This window comes from Pleurodeles waltl, chromosome 1_1 (assembly GCF_031143425.1).
Source record: "Pleurodeles waltl isolate 20211129_DDA chromosome 1_1, aPleWal1.hap1.20221129, whole genome shotgun sequence".
Taxonomy (NCBI): domain Eukaryota; kingdom Metazoa; phylum Chordata; class Amphibia; order Caudata; family Salamandridae; genus Pleurodeles; species Pleurodeles waltl.
Window position 1 is genome coordinate 33,448,112 of NC_090436.1, and position 11,345 is coordinate 33,459,456.

An 11,345-nucleotide genomic window follows, 5' to 3' on the forward strand; every position below is an offset into this window, starting at 1 on the left:
GACTAGGCATTGAAATTGGGGACTCAAGACTCATTTTGGGTACAGACCGGAACCGTGGCACTGGACCCCCATCCTGGATGGATCAGGCACACCAGATGAAAAGGAAATTAGAAACCCAGCCATACTAAGAGATGGACTGGTAGACCCCTGGAGGCTAACACATCCTAGAGCCAAACAATTCTCTTTCATATGCTGTGTTCACAGTATGTGTTCCAGCATTGGTTACTTCTTGATGACCACAACACTGCTGCATAGAGCTGTGAACTGCACAAGAGCGGTAGGCAGAATCTCAGACCATTCCTCTGTTCTGTTGACCCTATAGCGAGGACATACCGGGCTGACTGCTGAAAGATAGAGAATGAATATCTCAAGGGTTCAAACTTCCAAATGAGAAGGCAGCATTGAAAGATAAATTATGAGACCACCTGACTTTGACCAAAGATTTAGTACCGTCCCCACAGGCTTTACGGGCTGTCGGTGAACCACTCCTTCAAGGGGACATGATGATGGAAACAGCTCTCACTAAACAGGACGAAGGATATGCAGGCCACGCTAGAAAAGTACATTAGACAACATATGATATGATGCACAGAAACACCAACACATGACATATAATAAAACCTAGAGAAGAAACATTTGACTCAAGCACTCTTTGTACAAATCAATGCAGAGAACTCCCCAACAAGACTGAAGCAGTGCCACTATGAACAGGGTAAGAAATCTGACGCTTGTAGGAATCTAGCTATCTATGTAGTGTACCAATGTAAGGGGGCGCTATGCACATAGTCCAGGGGGACCCTTTTTAACTAACGGGGGTTAAAATGATAACCCTAAAGGCTCTCTTTTGTGGTAGTGTGGGCGAGCAGTTAGGCTTACTAGAGGGCAGTGTTAAGCATTTATTGCAAACACAGAGCCAGTAAGCGATAAGCGCTCAATAAAGAAATCCGACACCAACTAATAAAAATAGTAAATTTTTACATGAATTTAGAGACCAAGATTATCAGAATCAGGTAGATACTTTTTGAGGTATGAATTTTTATACTTTTCAAATGTTGACAGTGCAATTTCTGGAGCAGTATTGTTATCCTATGGGGAAAAGACATATGCTGCATTCAGGCACTTAACAACGCCTTACAGGGCTATTCTTCTGGAGTTAAGGTAAGTTTGGGGAAAGCTCCCAAAGCAGCACCAACAGGTCACTTCAGGAGGCACTGATGCTTCCCGGTGCAGAGGTGCTGTTCAGCCTTGAGTGCCCATGTTATCTTATGGGAAAGAAACAGACACTGTATATGGGTACTTGGCAACAACTTACAGAACTGTTCTTCTCGACTTGAGGTAAGTTTGGGGCAAGATCCAAGGCCACTCCAGCGGGTCACCTCGGGGGGCTTTGGGGAGTCTGGGTACAGGGAAGCATCTCATCTACTCCACAGGAGATCCTGGTTACTTCTTGAAGTGCTGGCAGTCCCCCCAGGCTTTTGAAGGCAGAACAGCTGCAAGATAAATCGTCTTTCGTGCAATTGTTGAGGACAGTAGGCAGGCCCGCAGGGTTGGGGCCACGTCAGTTGCTGCGCCTCAGTTCTTGCATTTTGTAGCTCTTTACGTCCTTCTTCTTCTTTAGTCCTGCAAATCTGAAGTCCTGGTATCAGGTGGTTCCCTAAATACTCGATTTAGGGGTGTTAAGGGGAGTGAAGAGTAGAAGCCAATGGGCTACTTACTCCTAGGGTTACTACACCCCCTAGATGACCACTTCTTGTGGGGAGTGGGTACCACTCTGTCCCAGAATTCCGAATTCCACCATACAGAAGATGTTGGTATGTCCAGCCTGGTAGTGCAACATGCCTCCTGCATAGCTAATTTTCCCACATTCCCTAGTGCCAAATGGGCCTCAGGGCAGGGGGTTGCCTATCCCAGGTGTGTGGGAAGCTGGGGGACACGTGCCAAAGGCGGCAGGGACTTGAAGTCTCTGGCCTTGGAATGCAGATTTACTGTATTATCCAACCTATTGGCGGAGGTGATAACACCTCCTGCCAGAGCAGGCATTGTGTCTGACCAGGGAGAGCACAGGCTTTCACCTCCAGGGTCAGAAACTTGTCTGTGGTGGCAGGCTGGTGAAAACCAGTCAACCAGCACGCTAAATGACTACTAGGTTTCAGGGGACACCCTTAAGGTGCCCTCTGGGTGCATGTCATAATAATCCAATACTGGCATCAGTATCGATTTTATTAAGATGAGGAGTTTAACACCAAACCCCACTAGTTTCTGTGCAGCCTTCATGAAGCTGGCTCATTCATGCTGACCAGTGTCGAGTACATGCTTTAAGATGGCTTCCCGGTCACTTGTAATACCTAGGAATAGAATTAGACATGACAAGGGCATATCTGCTCATGCAGATATGTCCTCACATGTATCATAATGCACCCTGCTTTATGGCTCTTAAGGCCTGCTGTAGGGGTGACTTACTTATAATGTATGTAGGGACTTTAGCATGACATACAATGTGTGTGCCAGGTTTTTCACTCAGGGCGTGCACCCTGACACGCAATCTACGATGGAAGGCTGTGTGAAATATGTGTGTGGGTCCCTTATGGTGGCATAAATTATGCTGCTGCCCTTAGAGACCCTCTTTAGTACCCATGCTCTAGGTACCAGGGGTACCATGTACTTGGTACTTACAGAGGTGCTAAAATCCAGTGCTAATTGTGGAACTTTGGGCCTCTTTTACAATGCCCTAACAGCACACTGTGCCACCGTAGCGTAATGTTTTTTTTAGTGCTCCAGTGACGCAGTGTACCAGCCCATATTTACAAATCCATGCAAAGCCACCTTGCTTAGCTTTTCATGGCGCTGTAAATATGGACCCCTTTCATGCATAACACTGCCTGAAAGGGGTGTTCCATGTGTGTTGCTTGGGGTGCTCCCATGCAACACCCATGGAACCCGAGGGAATCTGATGCATTTCCAGATTTACAAGTCTGGGAATGTATCATATTCCTACGCCACCTCAGGGGTGGCGTAAGAGTGATGCAAAGGGGGGAAATAGCTTTATTTTTCCCGTTTTCTTCCTCTTTCTATTTGTGCTTCACAGAAAGAGGAAAACACCTCTTGTGATTGTTTTTGTACAGAAGGGACACCTTCCTGCACAAAAACAATCATCCTCACAACCCAGGCACCCTTGCACTGTCGTGCAAGGGTGCTTGCATTGGCGCTGGGCAGCAGTTTGTGCACCAGAGGAGGGGGAGAGGACAGAAATGCACCATATCTTGTAGATACGGCACATTTCTGCCCTTTACTGGTGGCGCAGAGCGGCCTGGGCCTCATAAATGAGGCCCTTTGTTTTATGGAAAGAGCACTGGCAGGGACGTATGTTTAGCAGATCTCAGTGTACTATCAAAGTCAAAAATCACCATCTAGTAGTTCTGAAAGGGGGCAACAAGTGGGGGACATTTGCAAAGAAGCCCAGTTTCCTACACAACACCCCATCCTCCAGCCAACATGCCCTGGAGAATCAGCCCACCATTAGGAGAGTTTTCCTAGTATGTCAGGCGATGAAGAGTAAGGAAACTTGCTATACTATTGCAGGGCCTACTAGGTTTAAAACCCCCAGAAATATTTGGAGAAAGGAAGGCATTATTTGATGATGAGACTGCCATAGAAGAAATAGACAGTGCAATAAAAGAATTACCCTCTAGGAAAGGCACCCGGAGATGATGGGCTACTCTCCTCTCCCCAATTCTGCATGGTATCTTGAAGGAGGCAAAATACACATGAGTCCTCCAGTCTGCATTTAAAAAAACCAACCTCAATCACCAAACCAGACAGGGACCATTTGCATATGTTAAATATGTAGACCAGTCGCCCTCATTGACATACACGTCAAGATACTGAGCAAACTACTGGTGAACTGTTTCAAGAAGTCATCCTTTGCCACATGCAGGAGACTCAAGTGGGCTTTGTGCTTGGACCCAAATCCAGGAACCCCCGATGACAACTTGTGAACTTGCTGTGGATGAACAAAGCTGATCCAGAAGAGACCATACCAGCCTCACTAGAGATGGAAACACATTTGACCAGGTAGAATGGGGATAGTTAATATGTCGACTACAGAGAGGTTCTGTCTTGTGCAAAATGTTCTGTCTAAAGAGAACTGTTATATAACAACCCCTCTGCTCAAATTGACAGTGCGACCTTTCTAACAGACATGTTCCCGGTCAGCAGAGGGGCTGTACAGGACTATTGCTATGCCCATTACTCTTTCTAATTGAACTAGAACAGCTCGCTTGCATTGCCAATTAGACAATCTGGTAACATCAGTGGTATCCATACCCCAGGCGGTACCTCTAAATTGATGCTCCATGCTGATGACATTCCCCTCACACTAAAAGACCCAGGGTAGTTGCTATCACACCTCATGGAGCTAACCAACCTACTCTCCAACTTCTCCAACTATGGCATCACCTGGGACAAAAGTTAAATATTACCCATATCAAATCGATTCAAGTACAAGGGTAGCTGAGATATGATGCTTCAGGTGGAAGTCGTCCACACATAAACTACTAAATAGAGAGAAACCTTGATAAATAAAATGAACAATGACTTTGTGCTATGATCCCTGTGCAACTAGCACTGTGAGGGAGAGTCAAGTTGTTAAAATGGTGGTGGCACCCAGATATACCTTATTATAGGGATGTAGCCCATTCCAGTCCATGCCACATTGCTAAAAGACATCTTGACTGACATTAAGGTTTTCGTATGGACTGGAAAAAATCCATACCGTGGCCTTCAAAAGTACCTGCAGCCCCCACATTGGGAAGACTGCCCCTCCCACATATGCAAAGGTTACTGTTCAGCACATCATTAATCCCGGATTCTGTGTCTAGGACAGTGGTTCCCAACCTGTGGTCTGGGGACCCCTGGGGGTCCATGAAGCCTTCTCAGGGGGTCCGTGACTAATTACAAAATTAAATAATATTAACAGATTAGGTCCCCAGCTTTCAGTAATGACACAGTGGGGGGGGTCCCTAGATTCCAATAATAATTCAGTGGGGGTCCCCGGGATCCATTAATGATAAAGTAGGGGTCCACACAAGTCAAAAGGTTGGGAACCACTGGTCTAGGAGATAGCTTATGCAAAAATCATTTTGAGGACACAAAAAAATGTGTTTCTTTCTAATTAACATCTTTCCTTTTACCCTGCATTTTATTTCAATATCAAGCCAACATGTGTTTCATGATACACATCGCTTCTTCAGGGCCTCAATTATTCTTATCCAATTCTGTGTTCCAATGGAACTCATGTCTCTCTTCAATATTATAAATTATGGTCCATTCCATATCACTGATAATCACATCGGAGAAACAGGCATCAGTGCAACCCAGAATTGGATAAGACTAATTGAAGCCTTGAAGAAATTATTTGTATCGCGAAACACATGTTGGACTGTATAACACGTGTTACATGCAAGGAATTAATTTGGAAGAAAAATATTTTTTCGTGCCCTCAAAGTTATCTTGGTCTAAAGTATCAAGAAATATTATATTCAGCTGGGCAGGCTGGTATTATAGAGAGGGCAAGAAGCGCCAGTCTTTTATGGTGACTGTCATGAAGTAGCAAGCTGGAAAGAACACCCAATGTGGGCAGCTCTACAGAGAGCCCAGTTAGATAACATCACAGACATAGATTGCCTTTCCTAAAGAAAGACAACTCAAACAACATCCTTCCCACCCACTAATAGATCTATGCTAGTAGTATGGGAAATGATCGATAAAAAGTCTAAAAAACGCAAACACCTACACTCTGGAGCAACAGTAGATATTCAACAGGGGAAATACTGTCTGGTGGCATACATGGGATAGAGGTGGGAATACACAGAATAGATGACCTGGTGGGTGATGGAACCCAGAAATCCTTTTCTTATATGACTGTAGAATATACTAATCCTTCCAAGCAGGCCTGGGGTCTAGGCAAGTATTCTATTGTCTTAAAAGTGAACTGGGACACAGACCCATAGAACTGACCACCTCATCGATATTATTGTACACTTAGCGATGGAGTACATGGAAGTAGATCGTATTGCGTACATATGACACATTAACCATAGAACGAAAGCTTGAAAACTGTCTTTCTGCCCAAGTATAATTTGGAAACCTATTCAATGAACAACAGCACTGAATCAAAGGCGCACACACCCACCCCGAGAAGGTGGGAAGAGAGCAGAGACATTGAGTGGACCAAACCAAATACATTGTGAAACAGATTATACAAACACTCCTAAATCCCATGCTAAAATACTACATTTAGAATCACACAGTTCAGTAACCAATTTAAGACACAAGAAGCTCCATCAGCGTGGAGACGTCTGACCCCATCCTCTGCCTATTTGTTATCCAAGAAGTCCTAAGCAGATTTGGGCTGCGTTAAAATATAAGTCGTACTGCCACCTTACATGCAGTATTTGTCTGAGTCATTCAGCAGAAATCATGAACAAGGATAAGATATAAAATACCCCATTGATCCCTCATCTCTCATCACCGCCTCTCTCTGCGAGTATTTTCTCATTTCGACAATGGCTGTGCCACTGCCTGGGATTCTGGCTCCGGGTCTATTGGTTGGAATTCTGGAGCTGCACACAGCTCCAAAGGAACTTAAGAATCAGGGTCCAAGATGTTTCTCAGGACATGCAGTATGAGAGACTTATGGTCATCTTACACTATTAGCAGACAGTTTGTTGGTGATGAAATATGAATTGCCCTTATAATAGTTTGTTGGTCTTATATTTGTGGCTGGTGCATAATACACTTCTGGAGCTGACCCATAATTCCACAGGATAACATAACATTGAGGATTAGATTTATCATAATTGGCATTCTGCTTTAAATACATTACAGAGTCTTTTAATCTAAAATAAATAATGTTAATTATTACTACTTTATTGTTAAAAAAGAACCACAAATTATGACATTGATCTTGACTCAGTCTCTGAGTACAGGTTTTTAGGTATCACTAACACGTGTTTCTTTACACACCAGTGGGCCACTGACATTTTGCAAGGCAGTAAAAATGTTCCCACAATTTGGTGCATAATGTAATTTAACTTGCTTTCTCTCAGTGAGTAAAGTAACAGCAGTTCACATTCAGTTCTGTTGGTGTCCGAGACCGAAAGAATACTGCTGTTACCAAACATACTGATATAAAGCAACTTGGATTACATTATATATCCTGCACCAAACTCCAAAACCTTACCTTGCCAATGTTGAATTCACATATCAGCAGATCTTAGGCCCTAAAGCAATTTTGTGCTCAATAAATTAAATGTATTTTACTTCCAAATGTAGTTGAGAATTTAATGTATCTGTTATTTACAGGCTACTTTTGCTTTCTTGTTTTTTAGGACCTTAATATGAGAAAAGAACCATGGTCAACTTCTGCATTCGCAAATATGAAGGCAGAGACTATGAAGCAGTGCGTCATGTTTTCACCCTTGTGAGACCTGAAGTGGTTCCGGCTACCTTTGTCCATGTTCTGAAGCGCCCCCAGACCCACCTTAACCTGTTTGGTCTTTTCTTGCTGCTCTTCGTGTGGTCCAAATCCATTCTTGTTTCTGCTAGTCTTGTGGTCCTTGCTCTGTATTCATACCGTCTCTTATTGACTTTTCTGATCCAGCAATACATCCAGCAGGCACTGCAGGAGGACCTGTTAGACATTCATGCTTCTTATATGCAGACTAAAGGAGCCTGTTTTTGGGTCGCTGAGGTAGTTGGAGAAGTCTGTGGCATTATCGGAGTGCTTCCGGTGGAGACCGCAGATGGCCGTACAGGGCTAGTTCTCAAGCGCCTGGCAGTGCTGAAGACCTACAGAGGGTGTGGAATTGGCAATGCTTTGTGTAGGGCAGTCCTTGATTTTGCCAGGAAGCAGGGATATCAAGAGATAACACTGGCCAGTGCCATGGTGTATCCTGCAGCTCACAAACTGTTTGAGGGTCTTGGGTTCAAAAAAGTCAGTGAGCAGAAACGTTTAACACTGTTTGGAAGGTTGACTAACTTTGTAATGTTTCATTTTAGATATGATGTGCATATTTAAACTGCTAAATCATTTTCGTTTTTAGTGACAGTAATGGTCAAAAGTATATTTCATTCCATAACTGTACTGTGTAAAGGGATCCACCTTCCAGCCATGCTAAAATTATCCTCTACGTTTTTGCACAATAAACATATCCGGCATAGAAGTTGACTAATTCAATTTTACATCGATTGACGGAAATGTAATTTTGCAATAATATTTAGGGTTTTCAGTCTTCAAATAAAACCAATTACAACTGATAAAATGCCATCAAAGGAATATTTGTTTTTCAGTAAAAACCATAAATCTCTGGATTTTGCTGCACTGTTAATGCCCTGGTACCCTCTGATATCATAGCATTGAAAAGTTCAGGCTCTTCCTTGAAATACTCTTCTGTCAGATGCTCTTACTATGAGCCTCTTGAGCCATGGTAAGTACCTCAATATGGACATTTGACTGTCCACAAGGTCTCTGTATTTCCTGGATTTTCTTCCATGCCCATTTTAGGAGCATGGCTCACCTCCTGTGGATTCAGCCTATCGGGGTGTACTGTCCAGCAGGTTCATAGCTGAACTATGAGCAGGGTCTTAGTCCAGAGCAAGAGGCAGAAGTGTGATGCCATCCTACTTCACTGAGAGTTTGACAGAGCTTTGATGTTGAAAAATTCAGGTATCTGGATAGTGGCAACAATGATCACTGCACATACGAACCCCTCTAGTAACAACGTCCTTTCAAAAGCACAGTACCAACAGTTCTGTTCTTAGAAGTCCATGATGATGGTCTGAAAAGCATGTCTTTAGAAACCGAACCCCTCCTAAAACATTGACCAGCGCCCTATTATGAACATTGTTTGCAACTTTGTAAAGGCCTAGAAGAGGTCCATCTACCATCATTGATTTAACTGAGCTGCCTACAGCACGTAGACTAACTCACAAAGTCTAAGAGTTAGTTTATGAGCTACAGACCATGCATTTCAGAAACATGAATTACCCTACTTTTCCAAAAAATGTGCTTCAGGCAGCACAGCTGCATCAAAAATAGCTGCATGGACCCATTCCAACCCTGCATACTGAACTAGAATGTCTATAATAAAGCCCCAGATGCACAAGTACAACTTTCATTCCTACTGCTTCCATAGCAAAATGAATAATGGAATTTATGGAGTGTTTAAGCCATGCAAGTGTACCCCAACGAATATCCTTTAGGTGTATAAATCACCTGCTCATCCGGTTAAATTTCAGATAATACTATAGCAGGCTGAAAGATATTAAATACTAAAACATATTTGCCACGTTATTGCCACACATACGAGTTTTTACAAAGTCGGATCAAACAAATACCTTGATTTCGCGGCCTTTGCATAGACACGTTCATCAGTGGGTTGAAGGAAGATATTTATTGTTGACATATGTAATTTGATTCTGTTGTGACTATGCTGCTGCGGGGTTTCCAAGCTGTCAATTGCTGATTGACCCCTGTCCTGCAGAAGTTACTTCTTCTCTACTTCTTCATTCAATAAGTAATATTGTTTATTGCTTCTCCGCTCCTTTTTAAAAAAAAAATATTTATTTGAGATTAGATATTTTTGTGTATAGAAGAGGACTGATGACAATCATACAGACAGTCACTGGAAAGTATCCTGAAATGCCCTGTGAATAGAATATTGAAGGGCTTTGCTCACAGAATTGTTTTTAAAAGATGTTTTTACTCCCAAGGTACATGAGGTGTGAGGACTGAAGATAACACTATACCTATAGAAACTTTCCATTAGAGCATAGACACATCAGATTGGTTAGCTCCTGTTCTATTGGCAACAAAGACCAATCACAAAACTATGATGTGTGTTGTTATCTGGGCTCATGATCCAATCACATGAGTAGACCAGCATCCTTTACCAATATCTAAGCAAGACTAGCCACCCTGAGGGTAATTACCATGCATGCCATAAAATTGCCTTGTATTAGCATTTCAACAATTATCCTCCTATACCACCTTGGAGGGATTGTATAGATTTTGCCACTTACGATTCTCTATGTCCTTGGCCTGCATAGTATTTCACAGGGGATTGCACCAACACTTCAAGAGAAAATCAAACATACATCTAGGATGATATGATATATTAGTTATGCAAATGTACTTACAACCACTGCAAAATGTTTAGATGGATGCATTTCGAGAAGAATTTAGAGTTCGGGACAAAGCTTTCCTCCATACCCGTGAAGGTGTTGTTACGGCTGCCTTGAAACATCAAATATGAGACTGCATTTGTTCCTTTGAGACCAGGATGCTGTATAATTGATCTGTGATGAAGCAATTGGCTTCATAAGACTGCTTGGCTCCAGGATAGCAATTAAGCCAAAGTCCAAAGGAAGTGGACTGAACGTTGAATGCAGATACAGTTTAATGCAGACTTTCAGCTCAAATAAGGATGGAATGTGTAGACAGGTTGTTATTTAGTTATAGCGCCAACACTGTGCTTGTGTGTGTGTATATGTATGTTTGTATGTTTCTATCTTTCTATATTGTCACAACAAAACTTTAAAGGTAAGTTATGATTTCTTTGAAACACAATCTGAAAATTAGGAAAATGGCCAGGTATGTTTATTTGTTCAAGACATAATTTGCCCCAATGCATTCCTCATGTCTTCATATATTACAGATGACAGTCAGTGACAAAACTGGTGACATTACAGATCACCACATTGTTTTCGTCACTGTGTGCTGTTTGTAGAAAAAAAGACAAAAAAATCATTATGTAGTTGATAATGGAGAATTTTACAAAAATACTCTTTGCTTTACTGTTTTAATCCAGTGACATCACCAATTACATCACTATGAATAGTTTTTTTTTATATATATATATATATATATATATATATCTATCTATCTCAAAACAAGGCCCTTTCAGGGTTAGAGTGACGCATTTATTATGCAAAAAACAAAGGAGAACTCTGGGAAGTTCCCAAATTTAGGTGGAGAGCAGCTCTAGTAAGGAGCACCCTGCAACACCAGCGACACTCAAGATTTGCTCACCTCAAATGTCTGCTTATCTAGCAAAGTTTTTAAGCATAGGATGAGCACAGTGCTATCCATGCTGGTATAGTCCATTGAGGACTTTCTTCCCCACAGCAGGAAAGTGTCCTGCTGTCACTGACAATGTTGACTCTAGTATTTATAACAGGGCTAGTGGACATGGTGAGGAACTTAGGCCTGATGTATTAACTTATATTGCCATAGATACAGAATGGGAAAACGCTTTGAAACATCAGGACCTTAAATCTGTACAATA

The 11,345-nt window shown here is 42.3% G+C and overlaps 1 long non-coding RNA gene across 2 annotated transcripts in view; it reads left to right on the top strand.

Moving 5' to 3' along the window:
- Nucleotides 1-7,412, top strand: part of LOC138259593 (uncharacterized) — a 62,180-nt gene extending 54,768 nt beyond the window's left edge. The window contains exon 4 of one of the 2 annotated variants that reach the window (XR_011198759.1): nucleotides 7,389-7,412. This is a non-coding gene — a long non-coding RNA (uncharacterized lncRNA). Of the gene's footprint in view, nucleotides 1-3,934; nucleotides 4,067-7,388 lie in introns of those variants that run through there. The other variant, XR_011198756.1, reaches the window with a different exon arrangement.
- Nucleotides 7,413-11,345: the final 3,933 nt, after the last annotated feature.